General features: G+C 39.1%; 1 protein-coding gene across 1 annotated transcript in view; it reads right to left on the bottom strand.

Annotated features, from left to right (window-relative positions):
- The window catches only part of LOC126284361 (zinc finger protein 436-like), a 264,952-nt gene that overhangs the window by 93,518 nt on the left and 159,046 nt on the right, over nucleotides 1–12,388 (bottom strand). The gene's annotated exons all lie outside the window — the stretch shown is intronic.

Below are 12,388 nucleotides of genomic sequence, written 5' to 3'. Positions count from 1 at the left end.
CTTCATGCGAAAGTACAAATCCCTCTAAGAATGTGCGCCATAGTCATTCTTCGTGCTTTAACCTTGCCATATCTGAAGTTTTAAGTAGGTTGGATTAAGGCATGTGCTCCTGTAACAAGAATTTTTATGGCAGACCGAAGCCAACTTTTTGGTGCCAGAGAGAGAGAGAGAGAGAGGAAATGTTTATCAGTATCTCACCCCTTATACGTGCTCTAGAGAACTGCTGGTTAACACTGGAACAGTTTTAGTTTCTCTTCCTTGGATCACTTGGACGATAAATCTTAACAATGTGGAACGACTTATTTTGCTTTCAAGTCGCAAATTAATTTTTAAATATGGCTACATGCTGAACACATATAAGGTGTTTTTTTATGCATATCGTACACGAACACGGGATAAACGATTTTGTGCTTGAGACAAGTTAGCTAGAGAAAGAGTTTGACAAGTACTCAAAAATTTTAGTCTTGAACGGTGACGAAATGATTTTTGCAGAGTTGCTCGTCATAATGCCAAAAGGATAAGAAAGTTAGACGTAGGTCCTGGCAGTTAGAAGAACACGTTCACTCAGTTTATAACTTTATTTAGTAGATGAACGGAAGCTCTGCTATTTTTTTCGGTATTTTAAGTGACAACTAGATTACATTAGTAACAAGTGAGTCTTCACTTGGGTCTCTCAACATAGTTTTGTTGTACATTGTATCTGTAGTGGCGTCACCCTGAACACACCTTTCTTCTTACCAAAAAAATAAATAAAATAATAAATAAACTGCGAGCATGTGCATTGGTACTAAACCAGCCTCCTCTGGAAGTTTCATGTCTCTGTCTTACCATTGGATTAGATTAAGTTTTTTTTTTTTTTCCTTCCATAGACCCAAAAGTGAGACGATTCTCATGGCTGTGGAACAAGTATATTTAAGATTCACCTTTTTATTTAGTAAAAAGAGACCAATGGAAACCTCGTCTCATGAGGCATATAATTGGACAGAACATTTTCACCTTTTTTTCTTCCCCTTCATTAGCGTGGTGCTAGGGTTAGTTCAACATTGGCAAAACAAAATAAAATTTCACTCTCCCCGTTTTGAGGTCGTACTTGAATGAAATAAGCCAAGTGTCAAAGCAACTTTGTCTTATTAAATGATAGTATTACAACAACAGCCCCATTAATGTTGGAAACAAAGAAAAGTGACTTATCACAAAGCATCATGTGCACTGTTAATGAGTTGTAATTATGAACTGTACATATGATATGTGTACTCCTTTTCTGAGGAATGAATCTGCCAAGGGAACAGAGTATCTATAAACTATATCACTGATATTGATGTATATTAGAACGAGACTTTGAATGAAGACTTTGGTTGTCCCACATTATCAGATTGTCATCTCCCCCCCCCCCCCCCCACCTTTCTCTCTCTCTCTATCTCTCTCTCTCTCTCTCTCTCTCTCTCTCTCTCTCTCTCTCTCTCTCTCTCTCTCTCCTCCCCCCCCCCCTCCTCTTCCATTCTGCCCCCCCCCCCACTCTCTCTTATTTATTCGTCCATAGACCATAAAATAGCACAATGGTATTGGATATGTCAGAAACATCACAGAACTACTATAAACATATGAAACTGTTAGCAAAGAAGGGTAGGATAAGGTGAGGATAGGACAAGAAATCGGCCATGGTCTAATAAAATGGTGCTATCAGTTGCAGACTGTGGCGCAAGTTGGAATAAATGATGCCTGTCGTCTGGGCTCAGGCGTAATTCCTGGGTCATTACAATGACTGGCAGAGAAGGTTGAGAAGACCAGCCTTGCACATTAGTGAAGCTCCCAATTTGCAGCATTGTCCTGAGAACTGACTGTGGCCCTTTGGCTCAAAGCTGAGTGGAGGGACTGAACCAGGGACTTGGAAGGTTCTGTGATAAGCTAAGCTGCAACTTCCTGGACTTGGAACACTGGGTTGACAATTGTAGGGTTCCCCTAAATAGATCAGGTGTGTACTATCAGAGGCTCCTACTCAGGTAGCTGACTATGTGTGGGGCGCACAAAAGTTTTTTTTTTTTTTTTTTTTTTTTTTTTTTTTTTTTTTTTTTTTTCCATCCAATACAGATAACAATAGCTGTAGGAAACCTAGAAGCATAAATGTAAGATTGTGTCCTGGGTTAGATTCCTGGCCGGGTTGGGGATTTTCTCTGTCCAGGAACTGGGTGTTTGTGTTGTCCCCATCATTTCATCATCATCATCATCATCATCATCATCATCATGAGTGACAGTAGGTAGATAAGACTGTGTAAAACATTGGACTGTGAAATAATTGGGACTTTGAACAGGTGCTGATGACAGCACAGTTGAGTGCCCCACAAAGCAAACATTATCATCATCATCAATATAAGATCAAAAAAGATGCTTGGCAGATGAGAATATTAATTCCTAATGGTAAACTGCGAGAGTTTGAAGTGGTCATGAGAAGCAGTGAAGCTCACATAATACTAAGTACAGAAAGCTGGTTGAAACTGGATATTGATAGCAGTGAGATTTTTGGGGAGAATATAAGTGTATATTGAAACTAGGCAAATGGGAAATGGGGGTGTATTTGTTGCAGTACACAAGAAACTCAGATGCACTGAGGTAGAAACTGAAGCTGCATATCTGACTGTCTGTGCAAAACTCAGTATCTGGTATGGGCATAAAATGATAATTGGATCCTTCTGTTGCCCACCAGACTCATTTCCTGATGTAGCCAAAAAATCAAGGGGAAACCTCAGTTCACTTGTACATAAGTTCCTCAATCATACTGTAATCATCATTGGAGACTTTAATCATCCAACAATTAATTGGGAAACTTGCAGTTTTGCTAGTGGTGGGCATGATAAGACATCCTGTGAAACTTTACTAAATGCCTTCTCTGAAAAGTGCCTAGAACAGATAGTTAGGAACCCTACTCATGATGGAAGTATATTGGATCTAATGGCAACAAACAGACCTGACCTCTTTGAGGATGTCCACATCTAAACTGGTATCAGTGACCATGTGTGGTTGTGGCAACAATGATCATCAAAGTACAAAGGGCAAATAAAACAAGCAGAAACATATATATGTTTGGCAAAATAGATAAAAAATAAGTTATGTCATATCTCAGTGAGGAATTTGAAACTTTCAGCACAGGACAGGAGCATGTAGAGAAACGCTGGTTCAAGTTTAAAAGAATAGTTGACCACACACAGGATAGGTATGTACCCAGTGTAACAGTTCATAATGGGAGGGAATCTACACGGTATACAATCACTGTAAAGAAGCTTTTATAGAAACAGGCATTACTGCATAATAGGTGTAAAACAAAGTGTTGAGCTTTAGATAAAAAGATGCTGAATGAAACGTGTTTGGCTGTCTGTCAAGAGAGCAATGCCTGACGCCTTCAATGACCACTGTGTTCGAATACTGTCAAGTGATTGCTCACAGAACCCAAAGAAATTCTGGCTGCATGTAAAGGCCATTAGTGGCACCAAAGTGTTCAGTCCCTAGTGAATGAGACAGGAACTGAAATTGAGGGAAGCTAAACAAAAGCTGAACTGCTTAACTCTGTTTACAAATGTTCCTTTACTAAGAAAAACCCAGGAGAATTGCCCCTATTAAATCTTTGTACCATGAAAAAGATGAATGAAACAAGTATCAATATAATGAAAAGGATAGTTGCTGTTCACCATATAGCAGAGATGTTGAGTCACAGAAAGGCACAACAAAAAGACTGTCATACAATTAGCTTTCGGTCAATAAGTCCTTCATCATAATAAGGACATACACATATGCACACACTCAGGCAAATGCAACTCACACACACATGACCACAGTCTCTGGCAGCTGAAACCAGACTGTGAGCAGCAGGACATTATGGCAGATGCAACCAGGTGGGTGTACGGAGGAGGCTGGGGATGGGAGTAGCAGGGATACCGGGGTAAAGGTGGAAAGGGTAAAGTGTACTAGGGTAGGTATGGGTGAGGGTAACGTGCTGCTGGGAATGTGCAGGGATGAGATGGAGAGTGGGGCAACTAGTTGCAGTCGGTAGGTTAGATAAGGGAGGGGGGGGGGGGGGGGGGGGTAGCCGAAAAGAAGAGCAGTAAGAAGACTGGGTACATTGATGGAATAGAGGGCCATTTAGTGCTGGGGTGGGAACAGGGAAGGGGCTAGATGGGTAAGGACGGTGATTAATAAGGGTTGAGACCAGGAGTGTTACGGGAATGTAGAACATATCGCAAGGAGATTTCCCACCTGCATAATTCAGAAAAGCTGGTGTTGGGAAGGATCCAGATGGCACAGGCTGTGGAGCAGTCATCAAAATGGAGGCTGTCATGTTGGGCAGCATGCACAGCAACAGGGTAGTCCGGCTGTTTCTTGGTCACAGTTTATCGATGGCCGTTCATGCGGGCAGACAGCTTGTTGGGTGTCGTGCCCACATAGAATGCAACACAGTGGTTGCAGCTTAGCTTGTAGATCTCATGACTGGTGTCACATGTAGACCTGCCTTTGATGGGATAGGTAATGCTTGTGGCAGGACTGTCACAAACCTCACCGCCATCCCATCTACAAGCTAAGCTGCAACCACTGTGCTGCATTCTATGTGAGCAACACAACCCTCTCTCTCTCTCTCTCTCTCTCTCTCTCTCTCTCTCTCTCTCTCTCTCTCTTTTCCCTCCATGAGTCTTCTGACTGGTTTGATGTGGCCCACCAGGAATTCCAGTCCTGTGCCAACCTCTTCATCTCAGAGTAGGACTTGCAGCCTACATCCTCAATTATTTGCTGGATGTATTCTAATATCGGTCTTCCTCTACAGTTTCTAACCTCTACAGCTCACTCTGTTACCATGGAAATCATTCTGTCATGTCTTAACATATGTCCTATTATCCTGTCCCTTCTTCTGCTCAGTGTTTTCCACATATTTATTTCCTCTCTGATTCTGTGCAGAACCTCCTCATTCCTCAGCTTGACCATCCACCTAATCCTCAACATTCATTTATAGCACAACATCTCAAATGTTTTATTCTTTTCTGTTCCAGTTTTCCCACAGTCCATGTTTCACTACCATACAAAGCTGTGCTCCAAGTGTACATTTTCAGAAACTTTTTCCTCAAATTAAGGCCTATATTTCATATTAATAGACTTCTCGTGGCCAGGAATGCCCTTTTTGCCAGTGCTAGTCTGCTTTTGATGCCCTTGCTCCATCCATCACTGGTTATTTTGCTGCCTAGATAGTAGAATTCCTTAACGTCATCTACTTTGTAACCATCAAACCTGATGTCAAGTTTCTTGCTGTTCTCATGTCTGCTATTTCTTCTTACTTTCTTCTTTCTTCAATTTACTCTCAATCCATATTCTGTGCTCATTAAACTGTTCATTCCATACAGCAGATCATGTAATTCTTCTTTACTTTCACTCAGGACAGCAATGCCATCAGCGAATCATATCATGGATATCCTTTTGTCTTTAATTTTAATCCCACTTCTGAATCTGTCTTTTAAGCAGTAGCAGCAACAGTGGCAGCAGCAGTAACAACAACAACAGTAACAGCAGCAGAATCAACAAGAACTGGACCAGCAGCACAGCACAGCTTAAGGAGGAGCCAAAGGCAAAATACATGACAGATTTTTATGGTTTCAAGCCAGGAACAAAAATTAAAATGTGAAAATCAGCCTGCCAACTCACAGATAAGTCACAGTAACAACTTATTTCTAAACTCACATGTAAAACAGAAGAATATGAACTTGGTTCTTTTTCATCAAAATGTGCAGTCACTAAGTCAGATAAGCACAATCCAAATCCTCTTAGAAAACACATTAAAAACAACCTTATTATTGCGTCTCACAGAACATTAGTTTGATGAGGACAAGTTACATATTGTGTCCCTACCTAACTCTATGATAGGTGGTTATTACTGTAGAAAAATTCTTAAACATGTTGGCAGTTTTATATTCATAAGAAATAATATAAACTTTGTAAATATAAAATTTCCTGTTGAAATAATGAAGGAAAAAGATGTAGAGCTATCAGGAGTTGAGATAGTGGACACTAAACTATTTGTTAATATAGACCTACATCAGGCCAACACAAAAAACAGAACAGTTGTTCTATATGGTGATTTTAATACTGACTTTGCAAAGGACACCAAAGAAAAGAATGAATTCCTGAATCTCTCACAAAAATTTAACATGAAATCTACTGTAGAAACAGCAGTTTGTATCACAAAGACTTAATCTACCACCATTGACCAGATATTTGTAAATGTAAAAATGAACTGTAAAATAAAAACACGAAACACAGGCTTTGGAGATCACACAGCTCAAAAACTCACTCTCTCTGAGTACAGAAACTGAGCTGCAATCTCAGCCATATTTCTAGAGCTCTCTAAAGCATTCAGTGTCATCAAACACAACATCTTGCTTAAGAAACTTAAATATGTAGATATCAGGAGCCCAACCTAGGAGTGGATTAAATCATATCTTCAAAATAGAGAGCAAGTAGTTGAGCTTGGTATCCAAAAAGGGAACAAGATAAAGTCCTACTGCTCAGAAAAGCAGAGCATTAAGTATGTTGTACCACAAGGCTCCATTCTAGGGCCAATTCTGTTTCTACTCTTTGTAAATGACTTAAAATCAACCAGTCTGAGTCATAATTACATAAAATTCACAGATGAATTAAATGTAATAATAAAAGAAAGGACCAGAGAAGAATTGCTCAATGAGATTAAAAAGAGTACCACTCACATTACAGACTGATTTTCTGGGAACAATTTAGAAATAAACACAGAAAAAAAACAGTTACAATGCACATACACACAGTGCAGAATAAATGATCACTAACACCAGAACCCTTGAAGATGAAAGCTCTACAAAATTTCTTGGAATATGGATCCAAGATGGATTCAACATGCAAAATCCATTACAAATAAATTGAATACCATTTGTTAAACTATCAAAATTCTTTCTGACTGCACATCGAAAAAGACACTAAAAAATGTATACTTCACCCAGGCAGAGTCTTTACTGTGATATGGCGTAATATTTTGGGGAAATGCATCTGCCAGCAAAATTTGTTTTATATGTCAAAAGAGAATTGTAAGAGCCCTAGAAAATGCTGTGGCAAGAAGCTCATGCAAGCCCTTATTTAAGAAACTTCACATTCTTCCACTACCATGTCTGTATATCTTCCCAGTAATAATATTTGTTAGGAAAGTCTTAGAAAATAGCAACAGTCTTCTATCGACTAACCAGAGTATCCATCTATATAACACAATGAGAAAGAAGGATATACATGTTCAACACACATACACAACACTAAAACAGAATGGACCACTGCAAACAAAACAGACTGTACAGCAAGCTACCTAATAACATTAAAAACAAAATAAAGATACTTCAAAATTTGAAACTGCTGTGCACAAATATTTATTGCAGAAGTGTTTTTATAGTATAGATGAATATCCCAAAACATAAAAATTTGTTCTGTACTTTGTATGTAAACCTGGACACCTTAATACAGAAGTGTGTCACCTTTACTGTTTTACTTTAGTAATGGATTTTTCAGTGTATAGGGTACTTTTGAATTATCCATGTTATTTGACTATGTGTTTCTTTCGCCTAATAATGTGAACTTATTTAGAAATAGTGTGCAATTCTGAATTTTCCACAAGATATCCACCTATACATTTTTCTGCTTCTTGGCATTAAACAAGTATTTTTTAACACTATAATAGCACTGTCATAATCATTTTAACCATGTATCATCTGATCTCCATTTTTTACTTGTCCTGTATCATCATGTGCTTCTCTGCACACAATGTATGATCTACAGGATAAATAAAATTATAATTACAATTACAATTCCATCTTCGCTTCTTTGCTGTACAAGCTGAATAGTTGGGACAAAAGACTACATCCCTGTCTTACCTCTTTTTAATCTGTGCATTTTGTTCTTGGTCATCCATTCTTATTCTTCCCTCTTGGCTCCTGTACATATTGTACATTACCAATCTCTCCCTATAGCTTACCCTATTTTTCTCAGAATTTTGAACATCTTGCACCATTTTACATTTTCAAACCCTTTTTCCAGGTCGACAAATCCTATAAATGTGTCTTAATTTTCCTTTATTCTTGCTTTCGTTATCAACTGCAACATCAGATTTGCCTCTCTGGTGCCTTTACCTTTCCTTGAGCCAAAGTGATTGTCATCTAACACACCCTCAACTTTCTTTCCCATTCTTCTATATATTATTCTTATATGCAAGTTGGATGCATGAGCTGTTAAGCTGATTGTGCAATAATTCTCACACTTGTCAGCTCATGCAGTCTTCAGAATTGTGTGGATGACATTTATCTGAAAGTCAGATGGTATGTCCCCAGACTCATACATTCTACACATGAATGTTAATATTCGTTTTTCTACCACTTCCCCAAATGATTTTAGAAATTCTAATGGAATGTTATCTATCCCTTCTGCCTTATGTGCTTTTAAGTCCTCCAAAGCTCTCTTAAATTCTGATTCTAATATTGGATCCCCTATTTCTTCTATATCGACTCCCGTTTCGCTTCTATCACATCAGACAAATCTTCCCCTTCACAAACACCTTTAATGTACTCTTTACACCTATCTGCTCTCTCCTCTGCATTTAGCATTGATAGTGGAATTCCCATTGCAGTCTTAATGTCCTACCCCCCCCCCCCCCCCCCTGCTTTTACTTTCATCAAAAGTTGCTTTGACTTTCCTATATGCTGAGTCAGTTCCTTCTGACAATCATTTCTTTTTCAATTTCTTCACATTTTTCACTCAGCCATTTCATCTTAGCTTCCCTGCATTTCCTATTTATTTCATTCCTCAGAGACTTGTATTCCTATATACCTGAATTTCCCTGAACATTTTTGTATTTCCATCTTCCATCCATCATTTGAAGTATTTCTTCTGTTACCCACAGCTTCTTCGCAGTTACCTTCTTTGTACTTACATTTTTCTTTCTAACTTCTGTGATTGCCCTTTTTAGAGATGTCCATTCTTCTTCAACTGTACTGCCTACTGGGCTATTCTTAACTGCTGTATCTACAGCCTTAGAGAACTTCAAACATATCTTGTCATTCCTTAGTACTTCTGTTTCCCACTTCTTTGCATATTGATTCTTCCTGACTAATCTCTTAAAATCCAGTCTTCTCTTCATCATAACTACATTGTGACCTGAGTCTTTATCTGCTCCTGGGAATACCTTACAATCCAGCATCTGATTTTGGACTCTATGTCAGACCATGATGTAACCTAACTGAAACCTTCCCATATCATCTGGCATTTTCCAAGTATACCTTCTCCTTTTGTTATTATTGAATAGAATATTATCTAGTACTAGCTAAAATTTATTACAGAACTCAAATAGTCTTTCTCCTCTCATACCTTGTCCCAAGCCCACATTTTCATGTAACCTTTCCTTCTGCTCCTTCCACTACAACTGCATTTTAGTCCCTCTTGACTATTAGATTTTCGCCTCTCTTTACATACCATTTTACTCTTTCAGTATCCCCATATACTTTATCTCTTCATCTTCAGCTTGTGACATTGGCATTTAAACCTGAACTATCATTGTCAGTATTGGTTTGCTGTTGATTCTGATAAGAATAACCTTATCACTGAACTGTTCACAGTAACACACTCTCTGCCCTACCTTCCAGTTCATAACAAATCCTACTCCCATCATACCATTTTCTGCTGCTGTTGATATTACACAATACTCATATGACCAGAAACGCTTGTCTCCTTTCCATTTCACTTCACTGGCACCTACTATATCTAGATTGAGCCTGTTTGGATTTTCTAGCTTTCATACCACGTTCAGACTTCTGACATTCCACACCCCGACTTGTAGCACATGATCCTCTTGCTGGTTATTCAATCTTTTTCTCATGGTCACCTCTCCTTTGGTAGTCCCTTTTTGGAGATCTGGATGGGGGACTATTCCAGAATCTTTTGCCAATGCAGAGATCACCATGACACTTTTTCAATTACAGGCTGCATGTCCTGTGGATACATGTTATGTGTCCTTAATACAGTGATTTCCATTACCTTCTGCATCCTCATTCTACCGATCATTGCTCTGATGCTTCTGCCTTTAGGGATAGTTTCCCATCCCAAGAACAAGAGAGTAGCTGAACTTCTGCCCGCTCCTCCATTCTCTCCCATAATGCCTGCTGCTCGCAGTCTGGTTTCAGCTGCCAGAGACTTTAGTCATGTGTGTGTGAGTTGTGTTTGTGTGAGTATTAGTGTGTGTATATGTCATCTAATTTTGACAAAGGCCTTGTTGGCTGGAAGCTGTGTTACAGTCTTTTTGTTGTTTGTGCATGTCTGCAACTCAGCACCTCTGCTGTATGGTGAGTAGCAACTGTCCTTTTCATTATATTGTTATGCCCATCCTGAATTTTCCGTTGTTTAATGAACTAAATATTAGTGTCCATGGTGTTGAGCAACAGCTGAAATCATTAAAATTGAACAAAGCTCCAGGCCCCCAGTGGAATCCCTGTCAGATTCTTTACTGAATTTGCAGCTGAGTTAGCCCCTCTTGTAACTATAATCTATCATACATACCTCAAACAAAAAACCATGCCCTGTTCTTGGAAAAAGGTGCAGATCACACTCATCTACATGAAGGGCAGTAGAAGTGATCCACAAAACTATTGTCCAATATCCTTGACATTGATTTGTTGTAGAATCTTAGAATTATTGTGAGCTCAAATATAATGAGGTACCTCAAACACGATGACCTCCTCAGTGCTAACCAGCATGGATTTCGAAAATGCCGATAATGTGAAACCCAACATGCAGTTTTGTCACATTACATAGTGAAAGCTTTGGATCAAGGCAACCAGGTAGACACAGTATTTCTTGATTTCTGAAAAGCATTTGACTCAGTACTGCACCTATGCTTATTCTCAAAAGTACATTCATATGGTGTATCAAGTGAAATTCGTGACTTCCACATCATCAGATGTAGAAGTATCTTCAGGTGTGCTCCAGAAAAGTGTGTTGGGACCCTTACTGTTCATGTTGTATGTTAATGACCTTGCAGACAATATTAATAGTAAGGTTTTTGCAGATGATACAGTTATCTATAATGAAGTACTATCTGAAAGAAGCTGCATAAATATTCAATCAGATTCTGATAAGATTTCAACCTTGTGCAGAGACTGGTAACTTGCTCTAGATGTTCAGAAATATAAAATTTTGCAATTCACAAAATGAAAAAAATGTAGTATCTTATGGCCACAATATCAATGGGTCACTTTTGGAATCGGCCAACTAATACAAATACCTTGGTTTAATACTTCGTAGGGACATGAAATGCAATGATCAGATAGTTTCAGTTATGGGTGAATCGGGTGGTAGACTGCAGTTTATTGGTAGACTAATGGGGAAGTGCAATCAGTCTACGAAGGAGGAGAATAGAATAGAATCTTTTGAAATATGGTGCTACTGAAGAATGCTGAAGATTAGTTGGGTGCCACCAGTGGTGGGGAGGATGTGTGTGCGGGCATCGATTCCCGGTGTATGTTCATATCAGTGCCGGCCGCAATCCCCTTTGGAACGGAGCATTCTTGCCAAATTTCTTTTAATTGCAGGATCCCAGGCTGTACTGAGATGGTAACCACTGTCTCGATTAATTAAATTTTCATGCAGGCAAATCTCTACCACTTCTTTTATCATTGAATCCCAAAATCCGCCATTGCTGCATAACTTCTTTGTTCCTTCAAATTCAAAGGTATGCTTTTCGTTGATGCTGTGTTCTACCACCACAGACTTGTCAACTTGTCCAGGACACACGTGTTCTTATGGTTCAGCATGTCGCTGTGTAATGCAATGTTGCGTCTGCCCTATGTATTGCATTCCACATTCACATCCAGTTCTATAAACACCTGGTGTCGTTAGTCCTAGAGGGTCTTTGGTCAATCCAAGAATATCCTTGATTTTCATTGCTGTGTAAAAGATGGTCGTCACTTGATGCTTCTTAAGGATTCTTGCGATCTTCACCGTTGGTGGTCCTGCATACGGCAGGAACACACAACCTCTTGTGTCATCCTCTTCTGCTCTCTCTCCTCCTCTCTTCTTATTGTTCCTCAAAGCTCTTCCTATTAGTTTCTCACTGTAGCCATTTCTTCTCAAGGTTTCCTTTAGATGTTGTAATTCACTCAGTAAGCTCTTCTTGTCACAAATGGACTTCGCCCTGTGTACCAAGGTGTTAAGTACAGAGCTGCATTGTTGACATATAGGTCCATATGTGTTTCCTTCCTATATATCAAATGTCCCAGCGTGCCTCCTGTGTTTCTAGTAATCAGGATGTCCAGGAAGGGTAGGCTTCCATTTTTCTCTATCTCTATGGTAAACTTGATGT

Source organism: Schistocerca gregaria, chromosome 8 (assembly GCF_023897955.1).
Source record: "Schistocerca gregaria isolate iqSchGreg1 chromosome 8, iqSchGreg1.2, whole genome shotgun sequence".
Lineage (NCBI taxonomy): Eukaryota > Metazoa > Arthropoda > Insecta > Orthoptera > Acrididae > Schistocerca > Schistocerca gregaria.
This window is presented reverse-complemented; position numbering and strand designations above follow the sequence as displayed.